This window comes from Castor canadensis, chromosome 11, assembly GCF_047511655.1.
Source record: "Castor canadensis chromosome 11, mCasCan1.hap1v2, whole genome shotgun sequence".
Classification (NCBI taxonomy): Eukaryota; Metazoa; Chordata; class Mammalia; order Rodentia; family Castoridae; genus Castor; species Castor canadensis.
The window spans coordinates 84,564,839-84,587,123 of NC_133396.1; the positions used below are offsets into that span (position 1 = coordinate 84,564,839).

A 22,285-nucleotide genomic window follows, 5' to 3' on the forward strand; every position below is an offset into this window, starting at 1 on the left:
AATTTTTAAGAGGGTTAAAATACCACAGCAGAATGAGATAACAGAAATATCATGCATGCTGTAAATGAAAGCCACATGTGTAATTTAAATTTTTTCTGATAGCAATAATTTAAAAACTAAAAAAGATCCCCCCCCCACACACAGAGCCAAATTGGATTTTTTAATCAGTTCTTGTCAGTTCAGGGTCCATCCTGGAGTCCCAGCAATCTTAAGGGGTCCTAGGGCTATGGCTCAGAATCATATGTTCAGAGTCATAGTAGCAATTTTTAAAAAGCAGTTTTAAAGCCAACGCGTTCATCATTTCCACGAGTGCTCTTAAGGTGCACGTGCATGCAGAACCTGGCCACACTCAACTGTGGTCCTTGAGCCAAGGCAGGACTCATCACAGGCTCACAATGGGAAAACAGGCAGGCAGAGCTGGCCCGGGCCAAACCGGAGTCCTGTGAGAGACTCCGCCGCTGGAGGGACCTCCCTCTGCTTGTCCTGCCACTCCACCATCCTCCCTGGGGCACCCGACAGAGGAGCATTTGGTTTACATTGGTGATGGGCCACGTGAGTCCAAAGGAGAATGCCAGCTCACAAGTAAATATTTGCCAGTTTTGTCTACTAATTACGTTATCTGATTAAAGAGAACTAAACATTTACCACGTCCTTGATTTCATCATTATGCCACTGTGTGAGAAAAACAAAGCAGCTATTTATCGGAAGTAAGACGTGACTGAAAAAAAATTCAACACATTTTGTTCTTAGAAACAAACACAGGGAACTGAATACAAAGAAATGATAATATTGGGCTGGTGGTATGGTTCAAGTGGTAGAGCACTTGCCCAGTGAGTGTGAGGCTCTGAGTTCAAACCCCAGCGCTCTCCCCCACAAAAAAGGTATAAAAGAAAGCTCTATAAGAAATTAAAATATTATTTTGGGTTTCATACACCTCTGTCTTCTATGACATATTCTTAGGGGAATCCCTCCAGATTTTTGACAAGTATTAGAATTGTCTAAGAATCAGACACCAAGTCCAACAAGCTGAGTTGCAGTGGTTCTCAAACTTTGGTAACACTGTCTCCCAAAGGCCCATTTGGTAGAGGGCAAGAATGTTGTCACAAGTGTCACAATCAGTAGGGTGGAGAGTAACTGGCAGTCAGTGGACAGGCCAGTATGTTAAATGTCCTGCCATGTGTGGGACAGTCCATATAGCCTGACTGTCTAGAAAACCACTGACATGGCATGGAGAGGCCATCAAAGGGTCTCCCCAGGAATTTAGAATTGGACTAAGATTCCAGCTCTGTACAACTGCTCTCTTGAACCCAAGACTTGTAACCGAGGAGCTGTGGGACTGTGACCATCATTATGTTAGGAGATGGGGGACAGAAATAGAGCGAGCTAGACTACAGTGAGAGAGGACCGTTACAGACGGGTAAGAAGAAACTGGGGGCAGTGACAGAGTGAGACTTCTGCTCACACTCTATTCCAGCCCTGGCCCACTCAGCTCCTGAGGCCCATCCACAACCCTGCTGTGGGCTCCAGTGACACCTTGTTGATGGCAAACAGGAGTCCTACCTTCTGAGAGACTAACTTCCTCACTGCCATTTTCTGCCACATGAGCAGAGTGACAGAGAGAGACAGTCAAATGGAGAAGGGAAAGGGAGACAAAGAAGAGATGCTGGCAGCAAGTTATAAGAAATCCACCACACATCTAGGAGGATTAGGAGGCCAGCCCAGCTGAGACGGAAAGGTTTACATCCCTTGGAGGGGAAGGACCAGCAGAAGTTTGAAGATGCCCAACCTAAATTCCTCTACTCAGTTCAAGGATGAAGCTGTTTTAGTGTAGGCTCCACATCACGGAGCAAGTCTGGATCAGAAATCAGTTAAGAAACTATTTGCAAGCTAAAAATAAAGGACTTTCTTAGAAAAGAAAACAAAAAATAAAAGAAACTAAAGTCCTGCCAGGCATGGTGAGGCACGTTATAATCCTAGCTACACGAGAGATGGAGACAGGAGGAACAGTTCAAGGCTAGACTGGATGAAAGTTAGCAAGACCTAATCTCAAAAACAAGTTAGGTGTGGTGGCACATGTCTGTAATACCAGCTACTCAGAGGCAGAGGTGATAGGTAGGAGGACTGTGGTCTGCGGCTTGTCTGGGCAAACATGAGAGACCCTATTTGAAAAACAAACTAAATTCAAAAGGACTGTGTGTGTGTGTGTGTGTGTGTGTGTGTATGTGTGTGTGTGTTGCCCAAATGGCAGAGCGCTCACCTAGCAGATCTCAAGTACCACAAACAAAAAGTTCACACACTCAGGGGAAAACATCTCTTGTAACAGCAACCTTGCTTTTGTAATTACCTCTTCACCTGCTTGAGTAGGAGACTGAGGTTTGTGTGGAAGGTGGGAGGTTTAATTCCTGCGGTATTAGAACTGAAGCAGACAGAGTGGGAAGCAGCGGTTAGTAGTGTATTTCTGTGGGCTGGTGTTCTGCTGTTTAATTGCACAGCTGTAGCTCCTGAAATGAAAAGGTAGATTAAGGACTTTTGGTTTTGTGAGCCAGCAAATCATCCAACAGTGACTTCAGAATAGGCAGGTAGTCTTTTCACCTGTCATGGGGGCAGGAGAAGGCACGTGGTAGGTGAGTGCCTTGGCCGGTCACATGGGGACTGGTACAGCTTGTAGTGTGGCCCCTGAGTTTGCCCTTAAAGGCTTCCCTTCCAATCTTGCTTTTCTTGGATTTTGAAGAGGATGCTGGGCTTCCTGAGTCAGATCACCAGCACTGTCCCCCACTGACCTTGTCCTTGACACTTTTCCACCCGTCATTCTCTTCCGGGTTCTCATGTCTGCATCTTTGGATGTAGGATTTGCTTCAGAATTCACTGCTTTAAAACTAGAATTCCCCCAAAAGCTAAATCTCAAGTTTAGGAATGGAAACTTTTTTTAAAAAATAAGACAAACGTCTTGTGAGCTAATCCTCAGGTCAGACCCCTCCAGTGATCAAACATCAGCTGTTTCTCTTGGCCACAGAATCCCAGCAATCCAGTTGTTCTGATGTTTGAACCTTGCAGTGTGTGAACAGCTCTGGACTGGAGGGAGGAGGTGCCCTCACACAAGCACCAACCAGCAAATTTTGGTTTGATGGAATTGAAGCCAAGTCTGGGTTCTAATCTTCCCTGCACGCTTAGCTACCAGAGGGTGGCAGGCCTTGTTTTTTTCCTCTGGCATCTCTTGCAACTCCCAAATCTCTGAGAAGTAACATGTGCTGAAGCACTATCAGTATCCAAGTCATTTCTCAAGCTTTGGGAGTTAGTCATGCCCTTGACTGCCCTGAAGCCTCTAGTCTGCTCCTTCCATGCCAGAGCAGCCTTCTCACTCACTGTGTGAACCAAGTTCCCTTGCTTCTCAGCACTTGCTCTGGCTGCCACTTTGTTAGCATTCTTTCCTCCCACACCTGCTTATCACTGGGGCCTCAGCTAAAATGCTGTCTCCGTAGAAGCCGTCCAGAATTATCCATTTTATACTCTGGCTGCAGAATCAGGCTTCCAGGAACCCATTCAATGCCTTTTCTGAAACAGAAAAGTTTGGGGTTAGAAGGTATAGCTCAGTGGTAGAGTGCTTGCCTGGCATATGCAAGGCCCTGGGTTCAATCCCCAGTACCACAAAAAAAAAAAAAAAAGAAATCGGAAGGTCTGCTTCTACCTCTGAGTCAGCCTCTCGCTGAGCATTGATTTGTTGAGCCAGACACAGCCTAGATTTCAGCCCCTCCTTGCTCCTTGGCCAGATATCACTGTCCAGTGAACAACCTATACAACTATATACCCTCTTCCTCCCCAGCATTGTGCAAGGTTCCTGGAAGAATATAAAAACTTGATATTAGTTGGATGAATAAGTCAAATTTATCAAGGTATAATTTATTTACAATAAAATATACCACTTTAACTGTTCAGTTTCAGTGGGTTTGTGTGTGTGTGTGTGTGTGTGTGTGTTTGTGTGTGTGTGATGAGACTGGGCTTTGAACTCAGGGCTTTGTGCTTGCAAAACAGGTGCTCTACCACTTGAGCCACACCTCTAGTCCATTTTACTCTGGTTTTTTTGGAGATGAGGTCTTTTAAACTGCTTCCCCAGGCTGGCCTTGATCTACGATCCTCCCAATATCAGCCTTCCAAGTAGCTAGGCTTACAGGCATGAGGTATCGGCACCTGGCAGTTTTAATGAATTTTGATAAATGCAGACACCCAGGTACCCCATCACAATCAAGATACAGGAACTCTATTGTCTCAAAACTTCCCTCTTTCCTCCTTTGCCTCTCCTCCCCTTGGCCTTACATAATCTTAGAATCATTTAATTTTACTTACACTCTTCTATTTCCAAAATAATTTTTAAATGGCTTTCATAAGGAATAAATATATTAAAGTCAATAAAGGAGCCAAGCACCAGTGGTTCATGCCTGTAATCCTAGCTACTCAGGAGGCAGAGATTAGGAGAATCATGGTTGGAGGCCAACCCAGGCAAATAGTTCTCCAGACCCTATCTCAAAAAAAACCCATCACAAAAAATGATCTCAAGGTGTAGGCCCTGAGTTCAAATCCCAGTATCTCAAAAAAAATCACTACAGGAGGGAGAAAAAGAAGAAAGAGCATGACTAAGAGGAGAAGGGCAGGTATGTGTTGGTAGAGTGTCTGCTGTCGTGCAGCTGCAAGGTTGAGGCTTAACTGTAGCCTCCCAAGAGCCGAGGGAACATGGAAAAGTGGAACCTAAGTCATCATCAGACGGAAGAAGAAGCAAGCCACCTCCCAGTCTCTCCAATACAAAGATCTAGACACTCCTGCTGGTCCACAGACAGCAGGTTCTGGAGGATGCTTTAACTGTGTTCCCATTGACAGTTTCACAACAAACACAGAGGTGAAATCACTTGTCCAGTTTACCTGGACATCCTCCTAGACGTCCTACAGCAAATATTAAAGCATTATCCCTTTTCAGAGAAGTGGGAGAACGCAATCCTGGGCTTTCTTTTCTGACAAGCATCTGGACCTCAGGATTTACCACTGTGGGCAGAGGCGTTTGCTTTGAAACCCAGCTGAGCATGTGGGAGGGGGTAATGTTCAGGTGTGAAACTTAAAAGGATCTGGACAGGATCCCTGTTTAGATCAAAGGCCTCCCCACCCTGCCTGGAGCTGAGCTGCCAGGGTGTGTGTGTAGGGGGGAGGTGGTGAGGGAGTATGAAGAAAAGTCAGGATTTTCTTTTGGAACTAGCTTTGAGGCTGGGCCAGCAAGACCCAGGACTCCATTAAGAAGCCAAATTCCCACCTGCTAGAACATGGACACTTTTTTTTTTGCTGTACTGGGTTTTGAATTCAAGGCTTACACCTTGAGACACTTCACCAGTTCCTTTTTGTGAAAGGTTTTTCCAAGATAGGGTCTCAAGAATTATTTCCCTGGGCTGGCTTCGAACCATGATCTCCTGATCTCTGCTTTCTGAGTAGCTAGGATTACAGGCATGAGCCACTGGCACCCAGCAACACTAACACTTTTAATTTGAGATATATTGTGGACAAGTGTTGACAGTTTCACCGACATTTCTTAGTAGTGTTTTTGGAATACTTAAGTTCTGAGCCACATCTCCCTTGCCTTGTGATGGGTTCAGAAAGTCCCAAAACAAATCCCCCCTTCCCTGCTGGATTCCTAGCACTGACTTTCCTTTTCAGGCCTGTGGATCAAACTGAGGGCCTTGTGCATGCTAGGCAATGCTCTGCCACTGAGCCACATCCCAGCTCCTCTGAACCAATCAAGAAATAAGACAAAGATGGGAGCAAGGCTGCATCTGTAGTTGGGAAATGGGGCTGTGTTTGTGGAGTTTCCTGGGTCCGAGGCCTAGAATTAGACAGCCTTTCACAGTCCATCCTAGGCAGTACCTGGGCAGCACAGGCTTCTGAAAGAAGTAGGACAAAGTCAAGCTGACAACATGTGGTCTGTAATGAGTGCTTGCTCCCAAAGGGGTGGAGAGAGGAAAAAAGAGAGGAGAGGGAGAAAGAGAGGACCAAAGAGAGGAAGAGAGAGCCTGGGCATGCTTGCCTAGTTTCACCTCCCAAACTCACCAGTCAGGTAAAGAACTTCCCCAGTCCTGGGTTACCAGAACAATTTGTTCTCTATGTGTATACTGGGATAAACTAGCCACAAATATACCAGTGAAGGAATCAAAGGCCATATTGACACTGATCATTTAAATATGGTGACTGCCTGCCCTAGACAGTAACTTTTGTGTACTGTCTTTAGTGATTAAAGTTAAACTCTTTTTTTTTGGTGGTACTGGGTTTGAACTCAGGGCCTCACACTTGTAAAACAGGTGTTCTACCAACTGAGTCAATTTGCCCATTTTTAAAAATGGGCAAATCCAACTGTTTTTTTCTGTTCTAGTTTTTCATAATATGACTACATCTGCTGCTAATTCTGGCAAGGGGTGTGTCCACATTGTCTACAAGTGGTTTCAGACACTAAAATCTATATTAAAAGAAAGGGGGAGGGGGGCCAGGTGCCAGTGGCTCATGCCTGTAATCCTAGCTACTCAGGAGGCAGACATCAGCAGGATCACGGTTCAAAGCCAGCCAGGGCAAATAGCCCATGAGACCCTATCTCAAAAAAACTCATCACAAAAAAGGGGCTGGTGGAGTGGCTCAAGGTGTAGGCCCTGAGTTCAATCCCCAGAAGAAAAAAGAAAAGAAAAGAAAGAAAGGGGGAGCCCAAATGCACCCTTGTTTTATGCTACTTATTGCTTGTCTTGGCAAGATCATTCTTGCCACTTCAGGGTTTGGTATTATAAACAAGATTTTACAAGAGTGTTAAAAACAGTAATCTTGATATGCTCATGTCCCTTGCAGTCAGTTCTAGTGAATGCGTAAAAAATGACTTTCTGAAATAGAGTCCTCATTTTAGTGTTTTCTACTTGCCAACACTTGGAGGCAAATTCTTTCTCTTTGGCTGATTTCTGGCTATTTTCAACCACCAGTGTAATATCACTGCATATGGAGCTGGGGAGGGAAACACTGCCTTACACTATTTTATGGTATCTCCACCTGCAGGCATAATAGACCAACATAATCTCAGGGTAGTGGATATTAGATCTGAGTAAAATACTAGTAAGTGAGGCATTAGTAAAATAAAAAGTTATGCATTTTGAATATTTGTTTTTAATATGATTTATTTGTAAGCTTATATCATTCAATATTTAGTAATGGATATTTTATTTATTTTTTAATAAATTCATGTTTTTATTAAGACATTTTTGTGTTTGCCATTTGGTTCATATTTATATGTATACACACACACACATATATATAGAAAGAGTTATAGTTATTTTTACTTCTCTTTAATCTCTGATTCTTCCTTTAATAGTCAATATTTTCTTTCTTTTTTGCTTAATTCATTTTTATTATATTATTGTTGTACTAGGAGAACATTGTGACATTTATAAAAGTTCTTACAATATATCAAAGTCAAATTCACCCCTCCATCATTCTCCCTTATCCCCGCTCCCCCTATTCCTGGAATAGTTTCAACAGGTCTCATTTTCCTATTTTCATGCATGAGTACACAATATTTCCACCACGTTCATCCTCCTACACCCTTTCCTTATATCCTCCTCCCTCCCCCCAAAAATAGAGGGGATGAACCAATTATGACTACAGTACATACACACATAGAAATGTCCCATTGAAACTCCCTATCTAGGTATCTTAAACAAGAATGTCTTTTCTCAAAAAAGGAGACTGGGAAGGAAGAAATAGTGGATACTTTAAATAGTTCTTTTGCCATATTCCTGAAAATTTAAGGGTCAGCTCCCATGAGTCTATATGAACCAGTTCTACCACATCATTGGTTCTGGTCATTGGAACTGAAGGCCAAGGAAAGATAAACCTCCATGAGTCCCCAAAGCACCAACAGGCTGTCAGTACTGCAAAGTCATTTTGGGGCAGAGCCTCATTGGATAGAGCTATTTTTTATTCTTCTTATAATTATTTGCTCTGCCTCTTGAGCCATGCCCCCCAGGCCAACAGAGCCTTTTTTTAGGGAAAGAGATTAAGGCTTAGGTCTACAAGTTCAAGAAAACACAGAAGAAATGAGGTACTGGGAGAAACAATTTGACAGGGGCTGCTCCCATTTGTTAGAACACACTGATCATTTTGGTGACAGTTTGATATTTTAATGTCAAATTTGACCCTTGAACTTAATACCATTGTATAGTGTTGCATTGGGAGTGTTGCAGCTGAAGGGGCCCCAGGGGACTTACTATGACATCCAAACGTGAGGTGATGAGGGCCTTGGGGGAGTGACAGGGAGATGAGAAGGAAATGCATGAGGGAGAAGAAAGGATGCATCACCACAGACCCTCTTACCTGAGGCTGAGGAGGTCAGCAGCATCCTCATCAGTAAAACTCTGGAAAGGAGACTGGGGGTGTGGCCGCAGGCTCGATCCCCAATACCACAAATAAATAAATAAACAAGCAAACAATAGTGAGCACCATCTGTAAGTCCTTTCATCTAATTTGAAAAGGGACTTTGCCTCCCAAAGCCATTCAACAAGTGGAGCTGGTAGCATCAGAACAACAAATTTGAGTTTCTTTCAAAGAAGGGACAAGGTTGGCAGAGTGGTTCAAGTGGTGGAGCTCCTGCCTAGCAAGTGAGAGGCTCTAAGTTCAAACCCCAGTACTGCCAAAAAACCGGAAGTGACAAAATAGTTCTGCCTGTGATGTCTGTGTGTAGAGTGAGAAGAGTGTTTAGTGCGGACCCCCTTCTGAGCAGATTTTACACCTCAGTCATGTCCCTTCGCCTCTCTCAGCTCGTTTCCCCCTCTGGGCATGAGATCTGGCTTGTCAGTGTGGAACACCAGGAGGAAAGACTTCATAGACTTGAGGGCACTGGCAACCCTTCAAAACTAATACATTGCCTTTGCAAATAGATTTTTCCTTTCATTTTAAACACTTTTTTTTCCGGTACTGGGGTTTGAACTCAGGGTCTACACCTTGAGCCACTTCATCAGCCCCTTTTTGTGATGAGTGTTTTCAACATAGGGTCTTTCAAACTATTTGCCTAGGCTGGCTTTAAACCATGATCCTCCTGATCTCTGCCTCTAGCTAGTTGAAGCAGGCTAGAATTAGGGAAAATTCAGGACTCTTAGAACAAATATGACTTAATACTGTATTTCAGGTTGAACATTCTCCTCTTTCTCTGAGCCTTCTTTTCAATTGCAAATGAGTGTAGGTTATTTGCACCCTGGGACAAATCAAACCACCTTCACCTGGTCCAGGGACCACCCGTGCTCCTTCCCACTCATTGATTATAGGTTAGGAATCACCAGGTTCTTCCCTTCCCATAGGTAACCATAAGTTTTAAAAACTCCTGGAAAGAGGGGGACTTTCTCTCTGCTTCCAGCTTCCACCTGGCCCCACCATGCTCCCTTTTGTAATTCCCCTCCCTAGCTTTTAATAAGCTCCATTTCCATCCACGTGTCCTGCCATAGATTCTTCCATGTGGGACACAAAGAATTTGTAAATCTTCTGACCAGAGACTCTACCATTACTGTTACCATTAGGATTACAGGCGTGAGCCACCAGTGCCAGCTCTTAAACCCTATTCTTGCCAGCGTATACTAGACTATGACATCAGAGACTTGCCTGTAGTTGACACTCTGTCAGCTGGCTGTGGCCCCCTCCTGAGAGCAGTCAGCTCTCAGAGGGACACCTTCCTTAATTCCAAACTGGAAGGCTAGACCAGATGATCCCTATTAGCATTCTAAGATCTGCTTCTCACCTATCTTACTAAAAGCTTTAACTACACAGTGATTTAAAAGCGAACTCTGAATTCTTTACATATTTGTGAGGTCTCTTTTCTTATCAGATGGCTTTTTTTTTTTTTTGGCAGTACTAGAGTTTGAACTCAGGGCCCCATGCTTACTAGGCAGGCACTCTACACTTGAGCCATACCTCAGCCCTTTTTGCTTTAGTTATTTTTGGAGGAGGGTCTCGTGGTTTTTGCACAGGTCAGCCTGGATCATGATCTTCCTTCTTATGCCTCCACACCCAATTTTTTTGTTAAAATGGGGTCTCACTAACTTTTTGCCTGGGCTGGTCTCTAACCTTGAGCCTCCTGATCTCTGCCTCCTTAGTAGCTGGTGTTATATCAGTGAGCCACTGTGCCCAGCTCACGGAACATCTTCACAGACCTTGACGGGTGAATGATGGATGAACAGAATGATCTTGTTTTTTTCCCTCAGGTTTCTGAGCCGAACCAATAAAAACAAGCAAATGACGACAACAACAACAAAATGACAAAGCTACTCAGGGGGCCAAGATCAAGAGTATCTCAGTTCAAAACAAGCCCAGGCAAATAGATCTCAAGACCCTATCTCAAAAAGGCCCAACACAAAAAAAGGGCAGGCCGAGTGGCTCAAATAGTAAGTGTGCCTGCTTAGCAAGTGTGAGGCACTGAGTTCAAACCCCAGTGTCACCACAAAACAATTTTTAAAAGTATTTGACAAATTATAGCAAATTGTGAAGCCCTTAGTGTGTTAAATGCCCTGCAAAGTGGCCTGGGATTCTTCATCATTTTCTTTCTTATTGGGTCTGTTCGCTGAATTCAAGGTTGGTCATTTTGGGTTCAGCAGATCACCGTTCTGGTTTTTCCAGCACTAAGACAGCAAGAGAATGCAAAGCATGTTTTCTAGTTATGTTTTAAACCCACAGGGCTCCAAGATAAATTCAATACATATGCTCTGATTCATTCACAGTCTTCTCACTAAATAACTATTTGATATTGAAGAAGTCTTCAGAGCTTGAATGAAAAAAATCTCTGCAGAGTTTTCTTTTCTTTGAACCTGGCAGTTCTATTTTCCTAAGAATTAATAATGGCCTGCAAACTTTGTGTGTGTTTGAAACATTGCCAGAAATCTTTCTTTTCTCAACTTCCAAGCTCCTTCCAAACATCTAATGTAAGTAATTATACCTGGAAAAAACTCCTCTGCATGATGTGTGTGTGTCAGTCATGTGGGTGTGTGCCAGGCAGTTTGGACTGCCACTAGCATTTATAACAACGGTGGAGGTAGGCATTACTTCTCCCATTTACAGCAGGAAGCCAAGGCCAGGCCAAAGCCCAGAGCTGACAAGTGAAAAAGCCAAGCTTCTGTTGAACACCCTCTGTTTGAGTCCTCTTAAGTTAATTTTGTTCAATGAAGCAAATATGTAGCAAGTGCCTCTCTGTGCCAGGTGCTGTCCCAAGACTGGAGAGAGAAATAAGGAAAGACCTTGAGATGCTCCAGTGAAGGCCTTGCTTCTTGTTTTTATCCTCCAGCAGGTGATTGAAGACAGCAGGTAAGAAGTTTATGAGGCTGTATCAATTAGGATTGCAAGTAAAAGGAACCCAAGTCAGACTGCTTTGGACAAAGGACAGACACACTGTGGCTGTAGCTGCTGGTTACTCCCTAACATCCGTTTCCCCCTTCTATCCCCAAGCAGAGCCCCCTTACTTTTAGCCAGGCATGTGGTCTTCCAGAAAAGATAAGGTTTCTCAGCCTGAAGTTGGTGTGGCTGTATAATTAAGTCCTGGCATACAAAGAGAAGTGCTATGTGTATCTTCTGGAACATATCACTCACTTTTCTCCTTTTTTGCTGACAGGATTCAGGTGTGATAGCTGGAGTTGGAGAAGCCACCTTGGGCTAGGGGAATAAAGTAGGTGTGAAGATGGCAGAGCTTCTAGGTAGGCAGTACACTATCTCTGCACTTCTTTCTTTTTAACCTGGAAAATAAATAAACCATTAACTTGTTGAAACCGTTGTTATGTGGGTTTGGTTATTTGCAACAGAACCTAGTCCTACTCATAAGCTTACATAGCTGGAAGTCTAGACATAGGCAGGGCTTCAGTGCCAGCCTGACTCTGCAGCCCACCCATGGCATCAGGGATCCATTCCCTTTTTTTTTGTTATTTTTGTGGAACTGGGGATTGAATTCACAGCCTCACAATTGCTAGGTAGGTGTTTTACTGCTTGAGCCACTCCACCAGCCCTTTTTTGTGAAGGTTTTTCCGAGATAGGGCTCACTAACTATTTGCCCAGGCTGGCTTCGAACTGCGATCCTCCTGATCACTGCCTCCTGAGTAGCTAGGATTATAGGCGTGAGCCACTGGTCCCAGCCCCCTCCCAGATTCTTTTTCTACCTTTAGTGTCACTTCCATTCTAAGACTGGCTCATTTTGCGAGGCGAGATGACTTCTCATAAAAATAATGAAGCCCTACGACATCTTCTTGTTTTTTTTGCCCTGAATTAGGTCAAGTACAGCTAGGAGATTGCCAAACTGGATTGGTTAACTCTGACAGAACCAATCACTGTGACAAGGGAACTAACAGACTTGGACAGATTTGGGTTAAGCAGAGTCCACCTGTGGAGGCGGGGCAGCCAGTCTCTGGCCTTGAGGAATTTAAGATTGTACTGTTCCTGAAGGACCCCACTGGTCACCTGCGTAAAGACAGTACGTTTTCCTTGTATGGTAGCTAAGAGGAAACACTGCCTCCCTATTCCAGGAATTAGAAGAGGCATATAGAGAGGGGGGAGGAGGGTTGTAAAGAGAGTCATTTTACTGCAAGTCCAAACGCTGGCTCCACACAGTACCCAAAACCCTTTGGAAGCCAGCCACCAGTGGCTCATGTAATCCCAGCTACTCAGGAGACAGAGATCAGGAGAACTGCAGTTCAGTTCGAAGCCAGCCTGAGCAAATAGTTCCCCAGACCCTATCTTGAAAAAAGCCATCACAAAAAAGGGCTGGTGAAGTGGCTCAAGGTGTAGGCCCTGAGTTCAAGCCCCAATACTGCCAAAAAAAAAAAAGAACCCTTTGGAAATCAGCAGCCATCAGCCTGACCCCTTCCCAGGATGGTGTGATTCAGGGAGGGCTGACACCTGAGAATGTCCCCTCCAATCCACCCTGTCCCTCTGCGACAAGGTTCCTTGAGATGCCTATACTTCCTGGATTTTAATTCTTTGAGATTAGACATCTTTCCAGAGACAGAAGCAACACATGAAACCCAACACAAATTGTGGATGAGATTAATTTGAAACTTCTCTGTTCCCCCCATCTCCATTGCCAGGAGGAACAGTGAGCCAGGGGGCAGTTGGGGGTCATGATGAAAAAGAAAAAGTTCCCAGCCCAGGATAATCAGACAGGGCAGAGTGAGCTATCATGATGGGGGTCCCGAGCCCCTGTCAGGAGGCAGAGGTAATAAGAATGATCAGGGAGTGGAGATAGTGAGGACATCAAAGCTGACTTCAATGTCTTAATAATTTAGCCCAGGGCTAGCCCGTGCAATCTCTTCTGAGGGACAGAATTGCTGACCCTGGGTTCTGTGGCTGTTGACAGGCAGCAGCTCTTTTACTTCCCTTCTTGGCTGCAGAACTTTGGAATCTTTGAAGTTTTGTTTCTTGTTCATCCATCTGGCCTGTGACATGTGCACATGGCTCACACTGTCTTGTTAAAATGGCAGCACTCCATCAGTCTCCCCAAAATGGAAAAGAACAGCTGGAAGGAGGGTGTCCAGGGAAGAGGTGAAGCCTCTTACCCCAAGTAAGACCCAAGGGAACTAAGGTACCGGCAAAGCCAGAGGGCTTTCAGATTTCAGCCAGTTCTAAAAGTGATTCTACAATGAGCATCTTTCTCTGTAGGAAGCCATGTAAGAATTACCATCCAATAGACCATCAGCTCATTAGCTTATTTAAGTTTCTCACCTAAAGCAATGAGATATGTTTAGACAGTCAAGCCCAAACTGTTAGACTCAATTTATTCTTCCAAAAAATTCTTCCAAAGTGTCTTATTTCAGCTTCACACCGTTTCTCCAAGTAGTGTCATCCCCAGACCAATAATATACAAACCACACGGGGGGTGGGGAAAAGGGTGATGATGGGGATAGTGAGTACTAAAAACGCAAATTTCAGGGCTCCCCTGAGTTATACTCTGTGGAAGTAGCACTTACCAATGAGCTTTTTATTTTCTATTCTTTTCTTTTCTTTTTTGCTGGTACTGGGAGTTGAACACAGGGCTTGTGCTTGCTGGGTAAGCACTACCACGTGAGCCACTCTGCCAGCCCTTTTTGTGTTGATTATTTTTGAGATAGGGTTTTGCCCTAGCCAGCCTGGACAGTATTCTTCCTATTGTGCTTCCCTGTGTAGCTGGGATGACAGGCATGTACCACTGCACCCAGCCATTGGTTCAGATGGGGTCTCCGAAACTTTTTGCCTGAGCTGGCCTTGAAACTTTTTGCCAAGTAGCTGGGATTACAGACTCGAGCCACTTCATCCAGCTACAAATGAGCATTTTAAACTAGCAGGTCATGCGATTTTAATGCACTCGGATTCTTAAGAGTGCCTACAGGGCTCTCTGCTTTACAAAGACTTTTGTGTCGTATCTCATTCTGGCCTCACAGAAGCCTTGGGGAAGAATGTCAGAGCAAGCAGCATGATCTGCACTTTATGAAAGAGAGGCCGCAGTCCTGCACTGTCAAGCAGCTTGTACAAAGTCACGCACCACAGATGGTTACACTCAACTGTAATTCAGGCCTTGCAACACGGAGTGTGTCCTGCTGTTACCCTGGACAGTAGTGAGGCTCAACTTACCAAATAAAGAATCCCAATTTGGGTTACTGTCTAGGAAAGAAGATGGACAAACCAGAGCAGCCGCAGGAAGGAGCATCCTTTGCAGAAAGAAAATGGAGCAGTGAAAACTTGGAACATGTCAACCCCCAGCAAACTTACTGTCACGAGTGGCCTGGTAGAAGTGCTGAACTTGCTCGCACTACAAGCATAATAAAGCATTTTTCATTACATACCTTAAGTTTGCATTGATTGACTTAATCAATGGGGTTGAGCAGGAATGACCAAGTTTTTACAATAGTGAACCATGTGATCAGAAATTCAATTAAGTAGAGCTGGAGGTATGGCTCAAACGGTAGAGTGCCTGCCTAGTAAGCTTGAGGCATTTCAATCACCCAGTGCTGCCAGAAGGAGGAGAAGGAGAAGGAAAAGGAGAAGAAAAGAAATTCATTTAAGTGGGTTCTACATTCACTTCCTTTTTGAGAACTAGTCCAGAGTGGCCTAGAACTCAAAATCCTCCTGTCTGCCTCCTGAGTGCTGGGATTACAGGTTTGTACCACCATACCTGGCTCAGGGCATTTTACCACTTGAGCCAGTTAGTTTATTTGCTTTATTTATTTGTTTTGGATAATATAGTGCATTTTCTCCCCTGGGAACAGCTTTGGACCAGGATTCTCCCACTCTCCACCTCTCAAGTAGCTGGGATTATAGGCATGAGCCACCATGCCTGGCAAATTTTTAATAATAATTATGTTGAATGAGAATCCTTGTGACCAAAAACCCGAGTCAAGAACATATAAGGAGCCAAGCACCAGTGACTCACGCCTGTAATCCTAGCTACTCAGGAGGCAGAGATCAGGAGGATCTCAGTTCAGAGCCAGCCCTGGGCAAATAGTTTGAAGGACTATATCTTGAAAAGTCCATCACAAAAAGGGCTGATGGACTGGCTCAAGCAGTAAGAGTGCCTGCCTACCTAGCAAGTGTGAGGTCCTGAGTTCAAATCCAGTACTGTAAAAAAACAACGTGAGGAGGAATTATTCCGCCTAATTTCTTTCTGGCCCAGTTTCATCCTGAATTTCAGTATAATTAAATCTGAGAAACTCAGAATTAGCTCCTGAATTACAATTTGGCTCAGTTACAGATACACATTGGTGACTAGTTGTAGGACCGTAGTGTCAGGCAGGTGAGAGTCCCCGTGGAATGCCTACTTACATTTCCCCCCCAAAATCCCAGCCGCCATATTGTGGGCAGATGGGCTACCGCCAGCCTTGGACTCCTTGCCAGCCACTGGACTTAGAGTGCAATGGAGACCCAGGCTCTGTGTTGGAGCTGCCAGCTTGGCCTTCAGACTTCACAGGCAACCATCTTATAGTGGGAATGGCTGGCTGATGGGGTCAGAAAGGCTAGCTCTTTCCGGTGTATAATTTCTCAACATCTGAGCTCTAGATCTAGAACAGTTGAGCAACCTCTGGAAGGACTGTGGAAGGCGAATAGGTCCTTTGTGAACTTGGACTCTGTGTGAATTTTTACGCCTCACTTGGTGAGAAATGCAGACGAGCTCATCCCACTGTAAAACATTTACCAGTGCTCATGCTTGGATTTATTACAGTTGATCCTGAGTGAGAATCCTGGTCAGGCTGTCCATTTTTCCTTCACACCTCCATCTAATCATCTCTAGGTTTTAGTTTTATTTTGATATGAAGAAATGTCTCTTTCTTCCACCACTGAGATAATTAATAGCTTATATTCTAGTTTTCAAAATACTTTTTGACTGGGGTTTAATAATTCTTCGGCCATCTGGATTTATGGAAGGCTATGATGTGTGCAATGGGTATGAAGTGTTCCGTTGCACGTAAGGTGCAAGCGATATCATTTTATTCTTAATATCACTTGACTTGATGAGATGTACTCCAGCTGGTCGAATCCACCTCCACGCTCACTTCCTGAGGTGGGTGGCAAGCCCTCCCTTGGGTCGAATCAGACTCCCGGGCCCACTCCATCTAGGAGGATGACGAGAGGGGCTTTGTCATTAACTCACTTGGTTACCATGGAAGATGGCTCTTGCTCCATCCTGCACGGACTTCCCGAGGCCCTGAAGCTGTGGTCCTGCCTCACCAGTCCGGACAGCATGGCAGCTGCTCCCAAACTGGAAAGCTTGACTTCAGCAGCCATGCTCTGCTGAAGGTCGCACCACCTCCTGGACACTGTTTGCTCCCCTTCCTTGAGGAACCCCCAAACCAGAGAACCAACCACTCTTAACAGGGGACCAAGCCCCTGCCCAACTCTAGACACCTTGTGGCCCTCCCATCCCCACTCCCATCACCTGCTTGGAACCAGTGCTCCCAAGCAAATGCTTGACCCTGAAGCATAAAATGGTCCCTTGGGAGCCAGGCACATAGGGACACAAAGGCTGACACCTTCTCTGAGAGAGATAAGGGGCGAATTCCCTTATGAATCCAGAGCAGCAGGAACAAGGACAAAAACCACAAACCACACACACACAAAGGCGCAACGTTAGCTCATTTCTCAACAATTTAGTCTGGGATCTCTATCAACAGCAACCTAAGCATTTTACATATGTATACATATATGTACACATACATGAATTCTTCCCAAGTTTTGCCTACAATTTTGTTTAAACAATGTTTCTTTTCTCTGTTGTTAGGCTGGTTATGCAATGTATTTCCCACTAAAGCAGCTGAATCTATTTCTGGCATGCTCATTTTATTTAATTAGTGATTTTCTCCCTTCTCCCTGTTTTGAAGTCATATTACACAATTGTCATGAAGACTTAGTTGTCGTATCTTTCAAAATCTAATAGAGTGTGTCAGTAAGTATTTTTTAAAAAGATTTTGTTATTCTCGACTGCTCTTTCTTTTGGATAAATCTCATATTTGTCAAATTGTACAAATGATCTTAGGGGAACTTTAATTCCAATTAAATTCACATGCTAGTTGGAGCTATATTATCTTGATTGTATTGTCTTCTTAATCAGAAGCAGAACAAATTTTGCCATTTTTAATGTCAGTCTTTATTTCTCCCGTTATGGTGTTTTATATTTCTTTGAATAAGATAATGCTTTTTTATTCCAAGTTGAGTCAAACCTCAAGAATTTATACTTTTTATTACAGTTCTAGAATGGAATCACTTTTTCTATGAGTACCACTTTTATAAAGACTAACACCATGTTTCATGAGTTTATCCTGTTCTTAACTGCTTATCACCTCTCACCTCTTGGGTTTTACAAGTTAATATCATCTTTCAAAGTTTCTTCAGTGCTTTCCTGTGCAGAAGTCTCCATTTCTTTCCTTTTTTGGATGTCATCGCCAGCATCTCAGTACCATGCTAACTGTAACGATGCCAGAGGGCACCCTGGCTTTCTTTTTGCTTTGAAGGGGGCTCTCCCTTTTACATACTATTGGCTCTTAGTTTTGGTTTCTTTTAGAAAGAAACTTTTTTTGTACTGGGGTTTGAACTCAGGGCCTCACGCTTGCTATGTAGGTGCTCTGCCACTACTGCCACTCCTTAGAAATTCTCTTTGTTCAACTATTTAGAAAGGAGTATCTCAAAAGGAATAGAAATTGAATTATTTCTTGGCATCTATTGAGACAATGAAGTCACTTAAGTATTTTCATATTAGCCTGATGACTTAAAACCTCTCACGTGAGTGGACGTGGATGCAGTCAAATCTGGAGGTGGCTCATAACACAAGGCTACAAAACGAAGAAGCAAGCAAGCAACGCCCCCACCCCATGAGGGGGAGAGCCCGGTGCCCCAGTCCTGTGACACTGCTCAGCACTGTCTCCTCTCCTAGGGATTGTGACCTGGCCTCTGCCTCAGTCCTGAGAACTGCTCCCTCCGAACATTTTCCGCTAAACTTTGCAACATGGTACATTCTTTTTGTTCATTCGATCACAGGGATGAAATTTTAGTGACTGCCTTGTACTCTAAGTCACAATAATGACACGTCAGAAGATAACTAGCGTGTCCTGCTATAAATAGGGCTGGCTTTCATGACGAGATATACACTGACAACAGTAAACAGCAGTTTTTAGAAGTGAATACCAAGAGGAAAATAGTATAACTCAGAGTTGCACTATCTTGCTTAAAAGAATTGCATAATTATCTAATATATTTTGGACTGTTTAAACATTCTGATCACCACAGGAGTTTTGCCCTCTTCTGTTCCTGACCCCTTAGGCAACCTGGTGGTCCTCCATTCCTGGGAGGTCACTGTACTGATGCCAAACTTGGTGTGGATACCCCATCAGCATAGCACGCTACAGGGCTGGTGGAGTGACTCAAGTGGTAAGAGCACCTGCCTCGCATCGCACACTTCGGCCAAGAACCCCTGAACTCAAGCGATCGTCTTGCCTCACCCTCTCAGTAGCTGGGATTACAGGCATGAGCCACTGTGCTGGTGAAACATACATTCTGTATTGATCAATGAGAAAACTGTTTTCTTTCAAAATATTTTGTAAAAGCATCTCATTTGCTTTCCTGAATCAAACTGGCAAAGATTTAGAAAGTTTTTAATACATAGTGAAGCCAAGGCCAATTCAGGAAATCAATCAAAATTCCAAATGTGCATGCTCTTTTACCCAGTAGCTCTATTGCTAGTTATTCTTCATATAAAATATAGTATGTGTGATATATGAGGATAAATGGTAATTTATCATTTATAATATTAAAAACCGTGGAAGAACCTAAAATGGGTTAGCTAGTTAAGTAATGATAAGCTAATCAGTGGAATCCAGTACAACTGCTATGAAGAATGAGGCAGATTGGGCACTGGTGGCTCATGCCTGTAATCCTAGCTACTTGGGAGGCTGAGGTCGGGAGGATCTGGGTTTGAGGCCAGCCCAGGCAAATAGTTGGAGAGACCCTGTCTCGAAAAATACCCAACACTAAAAAGGGCTGGCAGACTGGCTCAGGTGGAAGAATCCCAGCCTAGCAAGTGTGAGGCCCAGACTTCAAGCCCTAGCTCCATCAAAAAAGAAAAAAGAGATAATCACCACAGTGCTCTTGTGGTCATGGCTTTCTCTACCACTCAGTGTCATTCCATGAGCGTGTTCCCATATCATTGCTCCATAACGAAAGCACTTCCCCTGAGTTATCTAGTCTCTCCCTCCATCACAGGTCAAGGTGGTTTTAGTTGAAACTTGCCATTGCTGGGTAGCCTGGTGCAATGGACCAAGAAGAGGCTTGGAAAGAGAGACCTCGATCCGCACACTTCTGCAGCGTAGATGTTCAGGTGAGCTGCTGGCTGAGCTCAATCGGGTTTTGTGCATCCCCATCCCAGCTCCCCACGTGGCGGTGACGGGGTGAGGATTAGATGGGGCGTCACTGCAGGCGCCTTTTGAGCTGTGAAGGGGTGCGAGTCTGCTGGGGAGTAACTCAGACCCAGGCCTCACCCGTGTCAGCGGATTCTGCCTTCTATGCCCACTGGCTGACATCCTCTACAGCTCCCTCCCCCCAGCAGTGAGGACCACAGGCTGGGGCAGCCCCAGCTCCCCACCCCTCCGCCTCTTCATGCACTTTCACACGGAAGCACTTTGTGGGTTCTTGCTGAGACTGTCTTAGCCTAGAAGTCCTTCATCTTCCCGTGACCCTGGTGAACCCTACTCGTCCTTCAAAGTTCATATCCACTGCCTGCTTTTCTGTAGTGCCTTCCCTGACATCCCAGACTAAAATAATGGTTGATAATGGTGAGCTCGTCTGGCCTCATGCATTGGTCTCTCTTGCTCACCTATGCGTGCTAAACACAGAATTCAAGAATACTTTGGCTCTTGGGGCATAACTGTAACCTTTTGGAGTATCTGCCTCCTACGTTTGTATCTGGAATGTCCCCAAAGGCTCATGTATTGGACCTTAGTCCTTAGCTTAATGATATTAGAAGGTGATGAAAAATTTTAAGAGCCAGGACCTAATGGGAGGTCTTAGATCACCAGGGATGTGCTCTTGAAGAGGATTGTGGAATACTGTTCTCTCTCTCTCTCTCTCTCTCTCTCTCTTTCTGCTTCCTGGCTGCCATGAAGTGAGCAGCTTGGTCCAGCTTTGTCTTCCCGCCATGATGCAGTGCCTTACCACAGGACCAAGGCAGGAGAGACAATCAGCTCTGGAACTGTGAGCCAAAATAAGCCTTCGCTCTTTTTAAGTTGATTATCTCAGGTATTTTGTTACAATAATGGAAAGCTGACTTAGACTGTCAATTGCATGATTTATCTCCATTTTTTTTTTCAAGGCCTGCTTTTTGGCACCTCAGCCATATTTAGCCATAGTTGATGGAACAGGGGCAGATCCCTATGATTTCTCTCTTCAGTGACTGAATCGACAGTCCACATTACTGGCAGTGAGAATATGTACCTTCAGGAGTTGAGCCTGCCTGTTTGGAGTGCCCATCCTGCACAGAGAGAGAGAATGTTGTCGATCAAGAAGATTAAAAAATAATGAACAGAGACCAGAGGCCATGTAACCCCAATTACAGAGAGAGAGAGAAGAAGCATCTTGTTTCTGGCTGCTTTCTAAGTTTCCAGCTTTGGGCTCCATGAACTACCCCTATATAAAGGAATATCTCAGCTGGGTGCAGTGACTCAGCCTGTGATCCCAGCTACTCAGGATGTGGAGATCAGGAAGATCTAGGTTCAAGGCCAGCCTGGACAAAAAGTTCATGAGACCCCATCTCAACGAATAAAAGTTTGTGGTGGCATACGCCTGTCAACCCAGCTATGCAGGAAGCATAAATATGAGACCCTATTCGAAAAATCTCTAAAGCGAAAAGAGCTGAGGAGCTGCTCAAGTGGTACAGCACCTGCTTAGCAAGTGTCAGACCCTATTTCAAACCCCTTACCACCAAAAAAAGGGAACAACCTCTTTTGTTTAAGGAAGACAGATGCATAGAGAAATCCTCCAAGTTTTATGGAGCACCAGGAGGTGGGGGAGGTGTGAGGTAGAAGCCAGGAAAGGCTTCCTCGAGGAGACGTTGGGCCAGTGAGGGCATCCAGGGTGGGACAGCGTGCACCAGGCAGTGGTGCTGGGAACTACAAGCTGATGCATGTAGCTGGAGCAGAAAGGCATGGAGTGGTCAGGAGCGAGGCTGACTGGGGAGGAAGAGCCTCCTTGGGGAGGCCAGGGAGCATCTTGGGAGCCATAGGAAGGAGCTTAGACTTCATCCTGCAGGCCAGTGCTTCTCAACTCTGGTCACGTTAGAACCTCCTAGAGAATTTAAAAAAGAAATACACTAATCATCTCTCTAGTGGATGCTTGAAACCACAGATAGTACAGAACACTAAACTCTCTCTCTCTGTCTCACACACACACACACACACGACTTTGTACCATTATTCTTAAACTTTTGGGCTATTATTAAGTAAAATAGGTTTACCTGAATAAAAGCACTCTGATACCTGACAGTTGATCTGATTACCAAGATGGCCACTAAGTAATTAGTGAGCAGCACATACAGCTTAGATACATTGAACAAAGGGATCATTTGAATCCTGAACAAGACAGAGCAGGAGAGTTCCAGGTTTTATTATGCTCTTCAGAATGGTACGGAATTTAAAACATGAATCATTTTATTTCTGGAATTTTCCATTTAATATATTCAAACCACAGTTGACCGTGGGAAACTGAAACCATGGAAAGTGAGACCGTGGATACAGGGGGCTCTCATATG

General features: G+C 44.4%; 1 long non-coding RNA gene across 1 annotated transcript in view; it reads right to left on the minus strand.

The window, feature by feature from the left end:
- Positions 1 to 21,550: 21,550 nt before the first annotated feature.
- Positions 21,551 to 22,285, minus strand: part of LOC141413859 (uncharacterized) — a 57,261-nt gene continuing 56,526 nt past the window's right edge. Inside the window, exon 5 of the long non-coding RNA XR_012438811.1 lies at positions 21,551 to 21,822. This is a non-coding gene — a long non-coding RNA (uncharacterized lncRNA). The remainder of the gene's footprint in view (positions 21,823 to 22,285) is intronic.